This window comes from Emys orbicularis, chromosome 20 (genome assembly GCF_028017835.1).
Source record: "Emys orbicularis isolate rEmyOrb1 chromosome 20, rEmyOrb1.hap1, whole genome shotgun sequence".
In the NCBI taxonomy this organism is placed as follows: domain Eukaryota; kingdom Metazoa; phylum Chordata; order Testudines; family Emydidae; genus Emys; species Emys orbicularis.
This window is the reverse complement of record NC_088702.1, coordinates 16,030,789-16,049,015: the sequence shown is the minus strand read 5'-3', so window position 1 is coordinate 16,049,015 and position 18,227 is coordinate 16,030,789. Positions and strand designations below refer to the sequence as shown.

The following is an 18,227-nucleotide window of genomic DNA, read 5'->3' as shown; positions in this document are numbered from 1 at the left end:
TTTGTGTTTCTCAGCCTCTTCACATGGGTGAGCCCTTATTCACATTAAAAAAATTGCACAACCTCCCCAATAACAATAAAAAATGTCTCATTTCTGACCATGCTTAGGGCTGGTCTGCATGCAGAACTTGCATTGGCAAAACTAGATCTCTTGGTCTTTTGGGGGGGAGGTGTGTGGTGTGTGAAAAATCCCCTCCTCTCCCCCCTCCCCCCGAGATGTAGCTATGCCAACCTAACCCCTAGTGCAGACAGAGCTAGACGGATGGAAGAATTCTTCTGTTGACCGAGCTACCACCTCTCGGGGAGGTGGATTATCTCCAGTGTTGAGAGAACCTCTCCCAGCACTATAGTTATAGTGAGTATTTACATTGAAGTGCTGCCGCAGGGTTTTAAGCACAGACCTACACTTAGAATATAGAATTGATGTGTGGGAGGGTGGAGAATACCTCATCTTGAAGGGTCAGGGGATGGGGGGAGCGAGACTTTTCTTTGGTTTAGACTGTAATATTTTCAACGCCTCATGACCCCACTGCTGGCCTTTCCTGATCTCCTGGGACAGTCGTGATCCACCCATTGAAAATCCCTCGTCTAGAGCAGGGGTCTCAAACTCAAATGACCATGAGGGCCACATGAGGACTAGTACATTGGCCCGAGGGCTGCATTACTGACACCTCCCCCCTGCTGCACTTGGCCCCGCCCCCACTCCACCTCTTCCATGAGGCCCTGCCCCTGCCCCGCCTCTTCCCTGCCCCCATTCCAACCCCTTCCCTGAAATCCCCACCCCAACTCTGCCCCCTCCCTGCCCCCAGGGGGTGGAGGTGGGGGCTCAGGGCAGGGAGTTGGGGTGTGGGGTGCAGGAGGTGTGAGGTACAGCAGGGGGCAGCAGTGGGTTGGGGTGCAAGAGGAGTGCGGGGTGCAGCAGGGGGCTCAGGGCAGTGGGTTGGGCTGCAGGAGGGGTGCGGGGTGAGGCAGGGGGCTCAGGGCAGGGGGTTCAGGAGGCAGGATCTGGCCCGGCGCATACCAGGGGCAGGGCAGGCTCCCTGCCCTGCCCCGCCCCGCCCCGCCCCGCCCCCATGCTGCTCTGGGAAGAGGCTGGAAGGGGGGTGGAGGGGCTGTTTCTGTTGCTTCAGACACTGCCCCCAGCAGCTCCCATTGGCCACGGTTCCCCGTTCCCGGCCAATGTGAGCTGCTGGGGGCGCTGCCTGAAGCAACAGCAACACACAGCCCCTCCGCCCCCACTTCCCCACGTTCCAGCCTCTTCCTGGAGCGGTGCAGGGCAGGCAGGCAGGGAGCCTGCCCTGCCCCCGGTGCACGGCCGGCCGGAGCCGCTCTAGGTAAACACTGGGGGAGGGCTGGGGGGCTGCGAGGGGCTCGCGGGCTGCAGAAAATAACCACGTGGGCCGCGTGTTTGAGACCCCTGGTCTAGAGCATGACAAGCAACCCCTGGAGTTGTTCTGAATAATCCACGGGTGTTGTCACATCCTGGCAAACGTGTCTCCCCTCTGCCAGCGGGAAGTGGAACACAACGAACGGGTGGCATCTTGCAGCTGATCCCAGCACCTCGGAGGCTCTGCTCCAGAGAGCAGTGGGGAACAGGGAACTCCGGAGCACATGGAAGTTGGTTCTTTTTAAGCTATGATCTAAGCTCTTGTCTACACAGGAAAACTGCACTGGTTTAACTTAAGGCGTTGTCTGAAACAGTCAGTTAAATTGCTGCAGACCTCTCTGGACGCTTCTATTTCAGTTTAAGAGCCACTTATTTTGCTTTAGCTTAAGTCAGGTTTAAGTTAAGTGCACTTAAACAGAACTAAGGCCTAGTCTACACAGTAAAGTTATAGTGGCAGGGGTGTGACGCCTCCTACCCCAGCAACATAGTGATGTTGACAAAAACCCTGGTGTAAATGCAGCTACATCCTGCAGGGAGGTGGCCTTTCTACACTAGAAAGTGAGGTTGATGTAAGCCACCGTGCACCAACCCTAGCTGTGTGTGTCTAGGCTCAAACTGTCTCCTGCTTCCATGAAGTGCCCCAATAAGGCAATACTGGAAAACCACCTTCCCTACTGGTATTGCACTGTGGTCGACCTATAGCAGTAGGAGAGCTGACCCTTACAGTCCTCCAGCAGCTGTCCCACAATACCAAACAGTGGCTGCTCTGGTCACAATTGTGAACTCCGTGACCCAGCCTCCAGAGACTGGAAACAACTTCCCCTCCCCCCGTCCTTTTAAAACCCCCCACATATTTTTGAAATGCCTTTTCCTGATTGCGCAGCTGGGCGAGCACACCTAGCAGCTCGCCTTTGTTGCGTGCAATTGCCCAATCAAGTATGCTGGCTACATGCTCCAAATGCACTCTGATCTAGAGTAGACTGGAGCTATTGGAGCTCCTGGGCCTGGGGGGAGAAGAGGCTGTGGATCTCTATGAAGATTGCCTGGGGGAATGCAGCCAGAGGGGTACAACGGGGATCAGTAGAGGTGCCGGATGGAAGCAAAGGAACTGCAGTGGGCAGACCCCGCGCCCAGGGAGGCCAACAATTGACCTGGTGCTGAGCCACAGACCTGCAGCTTTTACACTGAGCTGCCTGCTCTATATGCAACCACCGTAACTACCTCAGAGGAGCCTGAGCCAGACCCCCGCTGTGGGAGGAAGAGGGGGAGACCCAGTGGCAGGGCAGCTTTGCTGTGAGCCAGCACCTGTTTGAGATGCTGCCACAGTCTAGCCAGTCCCACCAGGCAAGCATGGACGAGCCTGCTGAAGGGGAAGAACCTTGCGTAAGTGCGTGCATGCATTTCCCCTGGCAATGTTTCAAGACACAGGTATCAACTTTTCATCATTTGACTTGTCTGAGAAGAGGAAGAGGTACAACACACAGAGAGAGTTGGCATCAGCGTTTCCTTCTGCTGGGTTAGGGGAGGCAGGGGAGGGGTTGTTTATGTACACAGGGATGTCCTATGTAGCCTCTTGAGAGATCTCAATGAAACTTTCACGGAGGTACTCTGTGATCCTCTCCCACAGGTTTCTAGGGTAGCAGCCTTATTTCTTCCTCTGCAGTAGAACACTTTCCCATGCCACTTGACCATGAATTCAGCTGGCACCATTGCACCAACCAGGCTAGTGACACATAAACCCTGGCAGTTTTGGGACACCAGCAGCAGCTGTGCTCTGCGCCTTCGTGAGCAAGCTAGCAGCTAAAATCACCACTGCCTGTGGAAAACCGTGCCAAGTTTCTGTGCAGAAATAGGGACCAAAATATTATTGTTTCATACAGCCAAAAATCGTCCTGGCCTCTTCCTTTTCCCTGCGCCCGGCCCCTGGCAGGCTGTACTCGCCGTGGCAGGGACTGGAGCGAGGAACTCCAAAGCTAATCATCACAATCAGCGCCATGTCTTAGTACAACATTTGATGGGAATAAGGGAGGGGAGTTTTGAAACTTGCACTTTCTGCTGTGATTGTAACTACCGTAGTAGAAAGAGAGCCTGAAGCACGGGCCTAGTGCAAGACCTGAGGCCTGAACCAAAATCAGCAAAAGTTACGCTATGAGCAAAAGTCAGGCCCCGTCAAAAGCAGGCGCTTGCCTGCAAATCAGAGTCTGACAGCACAGAGAGAGGACAGTGGTTCTCAAACTGGGGATCAGGACCTGTCAGGGGGTCACAAGGTTATTACATGGGGGGTCGCGAGCTGCCAGCCTCCACCCCAAACCCCGCTTTGCCGCCAGCATTTATAATGGTGTTAAATATATAATTTATATGGGGGGGTCGCACTCAGAGGGTTGCTATGTGAAAGGTATCACCAGTACAAAAGTTTGAGAACCACTGGGCTAGAATTCAGAGTAGCAGCCGTGTTAGTCTGTATCCGCAAAAAGAACAGGAGTACTTGTGGCACCTTAGAGACTAACAAATTTATTAGAGCATAAGCTTTCGTGGGCTACAACCCACTTCTTCGGATGCATATGCATCCGAAGAAGTGGGTTGTAGCCCACGAAAGCTTATGCTCTAGTAAATTTGTTAGTCTCTAAGGTGCCACAAGTACTCCTGTTCTTTTTACTGGGTTAGAAGATACACACAATAAACAAACAGGCACGCATGCACGCACGCAAGTTCTGAAGTGCGTGCGCATCTGAACGTACTGATGAATCTCATGCCCACCACGTACACATTTCAAGCTGTTAGCAGATAATGGTTTAAAGATTTGACACACTAAAATGGGAAGAAAATGAAAATCTGTATGAGAATACGTTTCAGAACACAAGGAAGTATTTGAAAGTTTAAAAAAAAAGAAAAACAGGAGAAAAGGATGAATTTGAGTGTATGTGCTGCAAATTGTGTGGCCCAATTATTAAATGTACAGTAAAAACGGTGCTATCTGGCCCTGTACCAACTGGAAAGCCCTTTAAACCGGCATTTCAAATTTTCATAGAAAGTCCGGTTTATGCTCTGGTTGATGCAGGGCCGGTAGGCTCCCTACTTGGCTCCGTGTGGCTCCCTGGAAACGGCCATCTGTCCCTGCTGCTCCTAGGCAGAGGCATGACTAGGCGGCTCTGCACGCTGCCTCTGCCCACAGGTGCCGCTCCTGCAACTCCCATTGGCCGGGAACCGTGGCCAATGGGAGCTGCGGAGCCAGCGCTCAAGCTGGGGCAGGGGCAGCGTGCAGACCCGCTTGCAGCATGTCCACCTAGGAGCAGCAAGGACAGGTCACTGCTTGCAGGAAGCCGCCCAAGCTGATCGCCCCCCCCAGATCCGGCACCCCAAAATCCCTCCCACGCCCCTAGCTCCCTCCCACACCCAAACTCCCTCCCAGAGTCTGCATCCTGCACCTCCTCCCGTGCCCTAACCCCCAGCCCTGCACTCCCCTCCCGCACCCAAACTCCCTCCCTTTTAGTTAACCGGAATTTTTCACTTACTGGCATCCCCCATACTCCCAACATGCCGGATAAAAAAGATTTTACTGTAAATATTTATAGGCTAATAGTTCTAAGTCTACAACAGTAAACTCTTTATTCAAATGATAACTTTTATTTGGGGATCAGAGATATATTATTTTCTTAAACTCAGAGGTGGCCTTGTGCTTTAGTTCTGCAGCAAACCACATCGATTAATGGAATTGAAAGCATTAATTTACTGAATACTCCCCCCCATCTTTCAGACCACCAAAATAAACTCCGATATTTACCCATAAAAATTATTAGAAGTTTTTTTTGTTATTGTTGTGGTAATAAACACTGATCAATTCCCAGGAAAAAATAAATAAAAACTGAAAACGAAGGGCCCTCGTCCACCAGTGATAACAATGTCCACAGTACCCGGGAGGTGAGCCCCATTGTCCCCCTCACCACAAGTAATATTGTAGCAATCAACACACCTTGTAGGGACACACAGAGTAACAGAGAAGAAAAACAGTGTCTGATTTTTTGCAACCGCTGACTCCCTCCACCTTTCTCTGAATCAGGCTGACTGGAGCTGGCTAATGGAAACCAATGGGCCCAGTCCTATTTAACATATTCATAAACGATCGGGAAAAAGGGGTAAACAGTGAGGTGGCAAAATTTGCAGATGATACAAAACTACTCAAGATAGTTAAGTCCCAGGCAGACTGCAAAGAGCTACAAAAGGATCTCACAAAACTGGGTGACTGGGCAACAAAATGGCAGATGAAATTTAATGTTGATAAATGCAAAGTAATGCACATTGGAAAACATAGTCCTAACTATACATATACAATGGTGGGGTCTAAATTAGCTGTTACCACTCAAGAACGAGATCTTGGCGTCATTGTGGATAGTTCTCTGAAATCATCCACTCAATGTGCAGTGGCAGTCAAAAAAGCAAACAGAATGTTGGGAATCATCAAGAAAGGGATAGATAATAAGACAGAAAATATCATATTGCCTCTATATAAATCCCTGGTTCACCCACAGGTTGAATACTGCATGCAGATGTGGTTGACCCATCTCAAAAAAGTTATATTGCAATTGGAAAAGGTTCAGAAAAGGGCAACAAGAATGATTAGGGGTATAGACCTGAATGAGGAGAGATTAATAAGAATGGGACTTTTTAGCTTGGAAAAGAGGCGACTAAGGGGGGATATGATAGAGGTCTATAAAATCATGAGTGGTATAGAGAAAGTAAATAAGGAAGTGTTATTTACTCCTTCTCATAATACAAGAACAAGGGGGCACCAAATGAAATTAGTAGGTAGCAAACAAACACAAGAAAGTATTTTTTCACGCAACGCAGTGTCAACCTCTGGAACTCCTTGCCAGAGGGTGTTGTGAAGGCCAATACTATAACAGGGTTCAAAAGGGAGCTAGATAGATTCATGGAAGATAGGTCCATCAATGGCTACTAGCCAGGATGGGCAGGAATGGTGTCCCTAGCCTCTGTTTGCCAGAAGCTGGGATTGGGTGACAGGGCATGGATCACTTGATGATAACCTGTCTGTTCATTGCCTTTGGGGCACCTGCCATTGGCCACTGTCGGAAGACAGGATACTGGGCTTGATGGACCTTTGGTCTGACCCAGTATGGCTGTTCTTATGTTCTTAACCTGCCAATTTATTCCTCCATGCCTATAAAGTCTGCCCATAAATCTGTGACCTGATTGCAATGGTCTATATAGCATCTGTGCATATGACGTACTTCATATGTTACGTTACATGATGATGGTTCAGCAGGATCAAAATGTTTCGAGGTCACCGAATGGAATGTGTTTGGACTTTCTGTTCTGCGGATAACATTTCCCAAAAATCAGGATTCCCCTGGGGGAGGGAAATGCTGTTTCTCCTGCTCTCCTGGTGAAACTGTTGCTGCCACCTGGAACTTCAGTTTGCACTGCCTGGCTCAGACCCGCTCATGTGGCCCTGAATAGAGACAGGGCCAGAGCCTGAGGGGGGGAGCCTTTCCCCAGCACCCAGCCTCAGGCCGCCCTGTCAGACTAAGACCAGGCGGCAGGGTGGGGTGCTGGGCCACAAGGGGCAGGGCGTGGGGCTGGGCTTGGGAAGGGGGTAGGGTGACCAGATGTCCCGATTTTATAGGGACAGTCCTGATTTGGGGGGCTTTTTCTTATATAGGGACCTATTACCCCCTACCCCCTGACACGATTTTTCACACTTGGTATCTGGTCATCCTAGAAGGGGGTACCATGGGGTGGGGACTGAGCTGGGCCAGGCCACAGGGTTTGGGAGGAAGGCTGGCTGGCTTGGGTGATGCAGGAGGGAGACATGACCTGGCCAGACGGGTTCCTGGCCACAGGGAAGGTGTGTGTGGGGCTCAGCCTGGGTGCAGGGACTGGGGGGTCGGGTGGGGGGGACCTTGGGCCACAGGGAGGTGCAGGAAGGGGGTGAGCTAGGCCGTGGGGAGGAGGCTGGGTGCAGGACACGGGTGGGGGGTGAGCTGGGCTGGGGGGACAGGTTTCTCCCAGCAGCCTCTCTGATTTGGGGGAGCCTCAGTCCCTGGGTGCAGCCCCGCCCCCATCAGCGCCGAGCGGGGGTCGCGTTCTTTGGGCCAATCGAGCAGAATGTGGCCTCCGTCACCATGGCAACCAGAGAGTCCTGGCGGGGGGGAGGGGAGGGCCTTGGGGCGGGGACAAAGTTCACGGGGGCGAGGTTAAGGGCCCCCACCGGTAGCCAATTAGGGCGGAGCTGTAGGTGTGAGACAGTCAGGGCACAGGGTTGACTATATTATTGGTTGACGACACCGTACCGGCATCCAATCAGCACTTGGGGGCGGGGTGCACGGGGCGGTGGGCGTGGGCCGGGAGCCAATGGGAGCACAGAGGGCGGGGCCTCACCTGGGGAAAGGGTGGGGCCTCACCTGCGGGCGGTGAGCGGGGCCGGGTGGGGCTCAGTCAGGCAGCGGCGGGCGGCATCGCGCAGAGCTCTGTGGGTAGCTGGGTGCGCGGCGATGGCTGGGCCCGGGGCCGGCTCCACTTACTGCTCCTCAGCGTCAGCTCCTGTGAGTGCCGCGCCGGGGCGGGGGGGGCGGTCAGACCGAGGGGGCGCGGGGCAGTGAGGCGGGCGAGGGGAACGGTAGGGGCAGTGAGGCAAGCAGGCGGGGGGAGGGGAGGGTAGAGGAAGGGGGGTGGGGGCAGTGAGGTGGGTGGGGGGAGGGTAGAGGAAGGGGGGGTGGGGGCAGTGAGGTGGGTGGGGGGAGGGTAGAGGAAGGGGGTAGGGGCAGTGAGGTGGGTGGGGGGAGGGTAGAGGAAGGGGGGGTAGGGGCAGTGAGGTGGGTGGGGGGAGGGTAGAGGAAGGGGGTTAGGGGCAGTGAGGTGGGTGGGGGGAGGGTAGAGGAAGGGGGGGTAGGGGCAGTGAGGTGGGTGGGGGGAGGGTAGAGGAAGGGGGGGTAGGGGCAGTGAGGTGGGTGGGGGGAGGGTAGAGGAAGGGGGGTAGGGGCAGTGAGGTGGGTGGGGGGAGGGTAGAGGAAGGGGGGGTAGGGGCAGTGAGGTGGGTGGGGGGAGGGTAGAGGAAGGGGGTAGGGGCAGTGCGGCGGGGGGAGGGTAGAGGAAGGGGGTAGGGGCAGTGAGGTGGGCGGGGGGAGGGTAGAGGAAGGGGGGTAGGGGCAGTGAGGTGGGCGGGGGGGAGGGTACAGGAAGGGGGGGTAGGGGCAGTGAGGTGGGCGGGGGGAGGGTACAGGAAGTGGGGGTAGGGGCAGTGAGGTGGGCAGGGGGGAGGGTAGAGGAAGGGGGTGTAGGGGCAGTGTGGCGGGCAGGGGGGAGGGTAGAGGAGGGGGTGTAGGGGCAGTGTGGCGGGCAGGGGGGAGGGTAGAGGAGGGGGAGTAGGGGCAGTGTGGCGGGCAGGGGGGAGGGTACAGGAAGGGGCCAGGGGCAGTGCGGCGGGCAGGGGGGAGGGTAGAGGAAGGGAGTAGGGGCAGTGAGGCGGGTGGGGGGAGGGTAGAGGAAGGGGGGGTAGGGGCAGTGAGGTGGGTGGGGGGAGGGTACAGGAAGGGGCCAGGGGCAGTGAGGCGGGCAGGGGGGAGGGTAGAGGAAGGGAGTAGGGGCAGTGAGGCGGGTGGGGGGAGGGTGGAGGAGCGGTGAGGCGGGTAGGGGCAGTGAGGCGGGCGGGGGGAGGGTAGAGGAGGGGGAGTAGGGGCAGTGAGGCGGGTGGGGGGAGGGTACAGGAAGGGGGTGGGGCAGTGAGGCGGGTGGGGGGAGGGTACAGGAAGGGGGTGGGGCAGTGAGGCGGGTGGGGGGAGGGTACAGGAAGGCGGGGTAGGGGCAGTGGGGCGGGGGGGAGGTTACAGGAAGGCGGGGTAGGGGCAGTGAGGTGGGTGGGGGGAGGGTAGAGGAAGGGGGTGTAGGGGCAGTGCGGCGGGCAGGGGGGAGGGTAGAGGAGGGGGAGTAGGGGCAGTGAGGCGGGTGGGGGGAGGGTACAGGAAGGGGCCAGGGGCAGTGCGGTGGGCAGGGGGGAGGGTAGAGGAAGGGAGTAGGGGCAGTGAGGCGGGCGGGGGGAGGGTACAGGAAGGGGTCAGGGGCAGTGAGGTGGGCGCGGGGAGGGTACAGGAAGGGGCCGGGGGCAGTGTGGCGGGCAGGGGGGAGGGTAGAGGAAGGGAGTAGGGGCAGTGAGGCGGGTGGGGGTGGGTACAGGAAGGGGCCAGGGGCAGTGAGGCCGGGGCAGGAGGAAGTTCAGGAGCTTCACTTTTCATCCCGCTGGGTGTGTCTGCCTGGCATGATCCTGCTGGTGATGGTACATGAAGCTGTGTCTGTCTCTCTCTGAGGTGTTGGGACCCCAGTACCCTGGGGCTGCCCATGGCTCCTTTGCTCCTGGGTCTCGCTCCTTGCTTCGCAGATGGTTCGTTTTGTTGCTGAGTCTCCTTTTCTCAGCTGAGTCCCCACCCTGCATTGGCCCCTATTGCCTTTGGGGTTTGAGGATTGTGCTAAACATTTGGTGCTTTGAGTTCGAATCTCTGTAAAGCCCTCGCCAGGGCCCTTCTGGGCAGATTAAAGGCCTGGGAGGGTGGAGGTGGATTTTAGCGATGCTTCATTCTGAATTTTTGCTTGGTCTGAAATGGGAGAAGAAGTTTCTTTCCTTGTGAGTTAAACACCGTTTGTAAAATGCTGATGATTCCTTATCCGAGGCATGCAGAGGGGCCTGTGCAGCCATACTGATTGCAGGAGGCTCTATTTTCACAGTGCTCACGGTTGGAGACCCAGTTAAGTCACAAATCCTAGATGCTGCTAAACAAATCTCGTTTCCTGTATTAACAAGAACACCTCAAACTCAGGAAAATGGAAGCACTCTAGAAATCCAGTTCGGTTTTCACCATTGAGGTTATTCACTTCTTGCACTTAAACAATGAAAACTAGTTGTATTTTTTTGGGTAGCCTGTCTGTCATTGTTCCAGTGTTTTCAGGCACTTTGAATGTTTGGCTTGCAAATATTGCTGGGAAAGCTTTGTTTATTTAAAGCTATTGTTCCCTTTGTGCTGCTTTTATGATGTATAAGAGCAGCCCAAATGTTGTAAAGTTTCATTTGCTTTCTGTAACTTTACAATTAGGAATATCAAGTCTTGTTGGTCCCTGTCCTTGCTGGAGGATGAGAGAACTAGAGTCTTTTCAACCCCAAAGGGTGTATGAATCTTCTAGAAAGAGCTATTCACCCAAATCTATCAGGATTTGCTTTAAATAGGTGTTAACTAATTTTGAAAGTTCTCAAGCTATTAGAGGTGGGCCAGACAGAAAATTGGGGAGCTGTGCCCCCCCCCCCACCGTGAGGCCCGACCTCCAGCCAGGTCTGAAACTGGAGCTGGGCAGTGTGGGGCACTTGCTGCTTGCAGCTGGCAGGAGCTGCCTGGGTGTGGGGACCTGGCTCCAGGGCCAGCAGAATCCTTGGATAGCAGTGATTGGGGGGGGGCAGGGTCCAGGAGCCCAGGTCGGAGTGAGTCAGTCTAGACCACTATGGAGAGCTCCAGCCCTTCACCTACCCTGGGCATCGTTTCCCAGCTAGTGGGGACACAGGCTGGGGGGCTAGTCTTAGGCCCCGTGCTTGGCCTTAATTCTCCAATGCTGCTGGAGCTGGATGCCCGGCCAGCAGCCTCTGCTCTGCCTTCAGAGCTAGGTGGCCGGAGAACGGCAGCTGGTGGGGTGGGGAGAGAGGGCTAAGGCAAATTTTGGGGTGGCTATAGGCCCTGCAAGGCTCCCCCCTCCCCTGAAGTGCTGCTCCTGGTCTAGGATGGAATTGGCAGAGAGGAATTCCAGCCAGGGATTGTAGATCATGTATTCAATAAGATTAGAGATAAAAGGGGGAGAGGCAATGGTATGGTAATGGAGGGAGAAGGGTGGGCGTTTTAGTGGGAGGAAAGAGCCGGAGAAGAGTAAGGGAGGGTATGAGACTGGGTGTGAGGCATGTGGGATGGAGTCAGTGAGGCAAGTGGAGGGGCTGGAGAAGGAAAGAAGATAAAAAAAACTTCTGTCTGTGGTCAGGGAGAAGGAGGCGAGAGTTGTGAGGTGGGAGGGGAAGGTAAAGAAAGGGCAAGCAGATGGGAGAGGGAAGGTCATGTCAGGTTTTTGTTTTTTCCTGGGAAGAAATTGATAAGATCCCGTGTCAAGAGAGAAGCCGAGATGCAGGAGGAGAGGAAGGTTTGAGGATTGAGGGCTACACTGCTGGGGAAAAAAGTGTATTCTTAATTCAGGTTCACTAATTTGGGTTTAAATAATAATGAAGACACAGTAACCTGTCTTTTAGCTCGGGTTAGCAGTGCAAGTTCATCTTGCCCTATAGACTTTAACTCCAGATGCTAACACATGCTGTGTAGCTGTGTTTTCACTGCTATTTTATCCTAAGTTAGCTAACCTGAGTTAAGAATACACCTCTAGTTTGCAGTGTAGACATACCCAAAAATGGTGAAAAGGCAGTTGGGATTGGAGGCATGGGATTCATTTAAGATGGAGTAGCAGAGTGGTTCATGTAGGAAGATGGTAGAACAGGAGAGAATGAATTTGTAGTGCATGCAATTAGCCTGGTCATAGCGGTTTTGCCAGGAACACACCACAATGCAAGAACAGGAGTGGAGGAAGCAGATGTTGGGGGTGAGCATGGGGGGAGGGGGAAGCTGGCAGGGCGGACCTTCAGATGGAAGGGGGTGAAAAATGTCAAGGGTGGATAAGTGAAGAATGGAGGGAATCAACAACCATTCCAGAGAAGAGGGATGAGACATCACCAAGTTAATGAACTGGAAGTTATGGGAAACAGTTTCCTTTCAATAGCTCTGGTTGATGTCAAAATCTGGTTAATTCTTTAGTGAGTCAGTGAATTTGTTCAGCAAAAGCTCTAATCTCTCATGTTTTAAAAAAAAAAAAAAAAAAAAAGCAAAAATACAAAACCCATTATTAAAACACAAATCAATTCAGGCCTTTTTTGTGCATTGTTTCTTCTTTACAATCAAACACATTTTCCCCTTTTGCTGGTCACTTAAAAAACATTAAACCCTGCCCGTTTCCATTGAATTTCTAAAAATCAATGGAAATTTGTGATTTTAGTTTTTAAAACTTTTTAAAGAAATACAAACAAACCATTTGTGCTTGTTTAATTTCTGGGTCAAAGCTGACCTGCCAACATCCTTTTTAAGGTAGCCTCTCTTTCCATTAAAAAAAATCTTGCTTTTCAGTCTTAAGTAATGCATGTTACATGTGTGTAAATTTGACTTTGAATGCATGTGTAGCTCCTGCAATCAGGGTTTGGCTTTTGCCCCCCTTTTTTACTTCCAGGTGGTCGTCTTGATGAAGTCAGACAAATTGACCACTTCTGTGTTCCAAAACCTCCCAGTTCCTTTTAACCATCCATCTTGATTAAATCATGGGGGTTTGTCTCCTTTGCACATGATGCAGGTTTAATGACATTCTTATGATGTATGAGCACTGGCTCCTCCTCTGCATTAATTACATGCTAGTGTTAATGGGTTAGTAATAAACCTGCATGTCTGCTTTTCCCATTACTCGTGAGAAGAAATCCTCATCTAAATTTGCAGTCACTGCCTTATGTCTTTTAAATCCATCCTTAGTCTATCTTTGTGAAACCTATTTATCACTACCATGTGATGACACTAGACTAGTGATCACTCGTGAGTACTAAGATCATTGTTACAACTAACCTAACATCCCTTCTTCCTCCCTCCTGTCTGTTCCCAAGTCAAATCTTTTGTCTTAGACTGTGAGCCTTCTGGGTAAATTTGTACCTTGCCTAGGACAATGGGGCCCTAATTCCTGATAGAGGTGCTTATAACAAATGCAGATTGCAGAAGGCTCCAGTCTGTCCACACAAAGAATCAATACTAATGTAAAGTTGGCTCCAAATTAAGGTGTTTCTTTAAGTGGGTTAAAAAGCATGTAGTCATTTTTCCTGTTTTCCTATAAAATGTATTTACAGATTTAATCTCTAAAACATTAGTAATAAGGGCAATATGCTTGACTGTTAATGGTAGAGGTATCCGCACGGGTTGTCTCAATAGTGCAGACAGAGGGCGGGAGTTTCAAAAGGATGTAAGAACCTCTGGAGAAACTGGTGGTCTAGACTAAGTCTTGATGGGATCCTGTTAGGACCGAGATCTTGCCTTTTGCTCCCTGAGCCTTTAAAATCCCCAGCGGGAGCATAACTCTTTCATAAACCTGAACTTCTCATCTGTGGGGGATGTAGTGACACGGTGATTGCTGACCCAGATGTTGGAGGGGAAATCTCCTTTGGAAGTGCAAAGATCTCAGTAATTAGTCTCATGCAGGGTAGAAGGATAGCTTATTGGATAAGGCACTGAACTAGGCATCAGGAGACTTGGGTCAGTTTCTTACTCTGCCACAGGCTTCTGGTGTGACCTTGGCAAATCACTTAATCTACCATGTGCCTCAATTCACCATCTGTAAAATGAGGATAATACTTATCTACCTTCACGGCAGTGTGAGGTTAAAATCCATTGGTGGTTGTGAGGAGCTCAGCTATAACTACCTAGATCTGCTTTTGCTCTATGGGATGTTGGTGTTCCGGGGTGTGGATTTTGGGGGGAAATTTTTTTTATAGTGAATCTGGGTTCATCATACATAAAAACAAACCTCTGTAGCTCAGATTGGAGAAATGAGCACCACACTGCTGCCTCTAGTGCCTGGGTGGAAACGATGTGGCGGAGAGGCAATCCTAAATCCCAGTTTGCCTTTGGAAATTGTAAACTCAGTTATATCTCACTTCTGCATGAGACCTCTGAAGAGATTACTGAGGCCGATTACCATGATGTGAGAGAGCCCCATAAACGCCCTATTCCGCATCTAGGCATGCATGCAGCCCTAACCCTCCTCGCTCCAAGAGCCTGCACCAAACAACTTCCTTCCCAAAATAAAAGCCGCTTACAGGGCACCACCTTTGGCATTTGTCCTTCCCCAAGCACTGTCCACTGCGACTGGCTACCTTCCTCCTGGCTTGAGAACAGCTCCTGGCTGCATGCATCTAGGGATGCTGGGCTGTCTCCCTCCTCCTCAGCACCCTCGTTCCCGCTTTCCTCCTCCTCTTGCCTTGTTGAACTGGGCTCTGCAGTGTCAAAGTGGAGGTGGGGTCGCCCCCAAGTATCGCGTCCAGCTCTTTGTAGAAACGGCAGGTCGCGGGGGCAGAACCGGAGCGGTAGTTTGCCTTGCGCGCTTTGCAGTACGCATTCTGCAGCTCCTTCACTTTAACCCTGCACTGCAGTGCGTCCCGGTCATGTCCCCTTTCCATCATGTCCCTTGATTTCTGCCCGAAGGTACACCTCTACCTCGATATAACGCTGTCCTCGGGAGCCAAAAAATCTTACTATGTTATAGGTGAAACCGCGTTATATCGAACTTGCTTTAAGCCGCCGGAGTGCGCAGCCCCGCTCCCCCGGACCACTGCTTTACCGCGTTGTATCCGAATTCGTGTTATATTGGGTCGCGTTATATCAGGGTAGAGGTGTATCATAATTCCTACGGCTGGAGCGCAGCTGGGACTGGACAGCTTGCTCCCCCGAAACACTGAAGTCCAGCACCTCGCCATTGCTCCATACTGGGGATCGCCTGGCGCGTGGAGGCATGGTCACCTGGAAAGATTCGTTGAGAGCACTCCACACCTTGCTGTGCAAACAGGAAGGGCATTTTCAAAATTCCCAGAGAATTTAAAGGGCAGGGTCTGACGGTTGGTCACCTGAGGGCAGGGCAGTAGAGTTCAAAGTGATGACCAGAGTGGCTAGAACAGGCATTGTGGGACACTTCTGGAGGCTGATCAGGGCGTCAACACTGGCGCTGCGGCACTCCAGCCGGGGCGCAGCAAGCGTTATGCTTCTCGGGGAGGTGGATTACCAGGAGCGCTCCAGCCACGGAGTCTGGGTGCGCTACGTGCCTTGCCAGTGTGGACGCATAATGAGTTAGGGTGCCTGGGGCTGCTTTAATGTGCTCTAACTTGCAAGTGTAGCCAAGCCCTTAGTAAACAGCACCTCTTTACAAAGCAAGCAGGCTTGGCTGAAGTGGCTGGGCAATTCTTTCTTGTGCACTGAGTGACTGGTACAAATGCTCCTGCACTAATTCGTTGCAAAAAGATGGGTAATCGGTACTACTGGACAAGACTTGGAAGTTTTAAAACAGTGGGGGAGAAGCTTTCCCTTGTACTCCTATTGTAAGAGAAATTGGTTTCCCTGGCAGGTATGTACTTTGAGGAAGTAGTTATTCAAACTATTGTTCTGACCATTTGTCCTCCATTTACTTCAATTGCTGCAATATGCATTTCCTTGTCACTCAACCACACTAGTTTCCCCACATCCCCAGTGTGCCAACCGTGCCCCATTTCTGCAGGGATGCAGGAAATACAGGAAGTGCTGAGACACTTTGTAGGACAGAGACTGGGTCATAGATTCCCCCCCCCCCCCCCCCGAGAAATTGTTTTGGAAATTTTGGCTGGGACTTCTGGTCCTGATTTTGCAGCTTCAGAGAGTCAGATCTTGAGCTGAAGTTACAAAGCCATCCCCTGCCACGTTGCTCCTAAGGAGAAGCTTTCCCTGCCCCACGGCAGAGGGAAGAGTGTATATTGAAGAATTAACAGCAGTGGAAAGGTAAAGACTGCAAGGAAAGCTGACCAAAGAGGGCATCTGTACAAGTGGGAGAGTCTTACTGGAAGTATCTAAAGCTGACACCATGCCCCACAAAGTTGCTGGTTCATGGGCGATGCCTGAGCATTGCCACATAGACCAGGGTAAGGCTGTGGCAGCCTGCTGATCATGTTGCAGGATCCAGCTGCAGGAAGCTCAGCATCCTCCCCTGCTTCCTGCCCCCATCGCTCCTCAGCTGCAGGGGGAGGGGTCACTGTACGGGAAGCTGCTCCCCCATCCGCCCAACCCCCGTGCATCTGGACCTCCCATACTCAGACCCCCCTGACATGTCTCACCCTGTACACCCAGAACCCCCCCCTAGCCCTCCATACCCAAACCCCACCCCACTGAACCTCAACGCCTGCATCTGGAGCCCCCCTGCCTCCAGACCCCCACCTTGCACCCAGATCACCCCCCACTGAGCTCCCTGCACTCAACCCCCCACCCTGACAAGCCTCACCCCCCTGAGCCCCCACATCCAGACCCCCATGCCACTGACCCCCCCAACTAGCTGCACCCAGATCCCCACCCCACCAAGTCCCACTCCCCCAGCACCCAGAGCCTCCTGCTGAGACCCTCGCACCCAGACCCCTCCACCGATACCCAACCACTTTCACCTGGAAGCTCCTGCAGAGTCCCATTGCCCCTGCACCTGGAACCCCCGCCCCCAACGAGCCTCTGTGCATTCAGATCCCCCCACACTGAGCAGCCTGCACCCTGATTGTCCCACACAGAATCCTCTCACCCCACACTGAGCCCCTCCACACTTGGATCCTGCCTGGTTGAGCCTGCCTGCCCCACACCTGGCGCAGAGGGGCAGGGCCCCAGGGTGTGTCTGCAGTAGGCCCAGGCCTTGTGCTGGGTCAGGTGCAGCTAGGGTGACCAGGTAGCAAGTGTGGAAAAATTGGGACAGGGGGTGGGAGGTAGTAGGAGCCCATATTTAAAAAAAAAAAAAACCCAAATATCGGGACTGTCCCCATAAAATCAGAACATCTGGTCACCCTAAGTGCAGCCTCACCACTGAGTCCGTGTCCTGGGGGTGGGCAGTAGGGAGGCTGCAGGGTGATTCCCACCTTCGTACAACCAGTGGCCTGTGCTCCCCACTGCATGCTGGAGCCTCTGCATTTATTTATTGACAATAAAGCTTGAAGAGCTTTAAAATATTGTGCACAGAATTTTTTTTTTTTTTTTTTTTTTTGGGTGCAGAATTTTTAATTTTGCCCTCAGGAGTAACAGGCAGTTCTTTAATGTAGCAGGCAAAGGCAGAATGCCAGATCTGAGGACTAGAAAGTGAAACTTGAAAAATTTAAACCAGAAACAAGGGGGCACATTTTTAACAGTGAGGGGGCATATCGCTCACTGGGACAGTGAATCAAGAAGTTTGTCGGGTTCTCCATCACTTGAAATCTTTAAATCATGATTGGGTGTCTTAAAATATATGCTCTAGCTCAGTTACAAGTTATTGGACTTGAGACAGGAATTGCTGGGTGAAATTCTAAGGCCTTTGCTCTGCAGGAGGTCAGACTAGATGGCCACACTGGTCCTTCCAGCACTTAAAAATCTATGGTCCTGTGTCTTGTCTTCCAAAGAATAGAGTCCCTTATGCCAGACGGGTTGCTATTAATGTAGTAAGATATCAGCTTTTGTGTACACTGAAACATGCCACGTCTGTGGTTCACGCTCTGAAACATTGGTGCAGGACCAGCCAGCGATGGATTTACTCCCACAAACATTTTTCTCAGGGAACTGTGGGGCAAGGCCACTTGGTACAGCATCCTTGGAGGGTGTGCTATATGTTATAATTTGGACCTAGCCACGGTGGTGCATCTTTGTGTTATATCTGTTTAATTGTGAAATGGCATCAGGTTGTTGTATAGACTTCAGACTACTGCTCAGGCTGAAACTCACTGACTCAAAGAACCGCTACTTTGTCATGTAGCTGATTTAGTTTTCCATGTGATTAGTGCTGCATATTACTGGTTTTCACTCTCTCTAGTTACTTAACTGAGGCCTTGGCTACACTGGCGCTGTACAGCGCTGCAACTTGCTGCGCTCAGGGGTGTGAAAAAACACCCCCCTGAGCACAGCGAGTGCAGCGTTGTAAAGCGCCAGTGTAATCAGTGCCTGCAGTGCTGCACGCTCTCGCAGCGCTGGCGGCGCGACTACACT

At 52.4% G+C, this 18,227-nt stretch overlaps 1 protein-coding gene across 1 annotated transcript in view; it reads left to right on the top strand.

Annotated features, from left to right (window-relative positions):
- The first annotated feature begins 7,868 nt into the window (after positions 1-7,868).
- The window catches only part of LOC135892782 (junctional adhesion molecule A-like), an 85,983-nt gene continuing 75,624 nt past the window's right edge, over positions 7,869-18,227 (top strand). The window contains exon 1 of the mRNA XM_065420580.1: positions 7,869-7,946. The gene's annotated coding sequence lies outside the window, so the exon portion shown is untranslated. The remainder of the gene's footprint in view (positions 7,947-18,227) is intronic.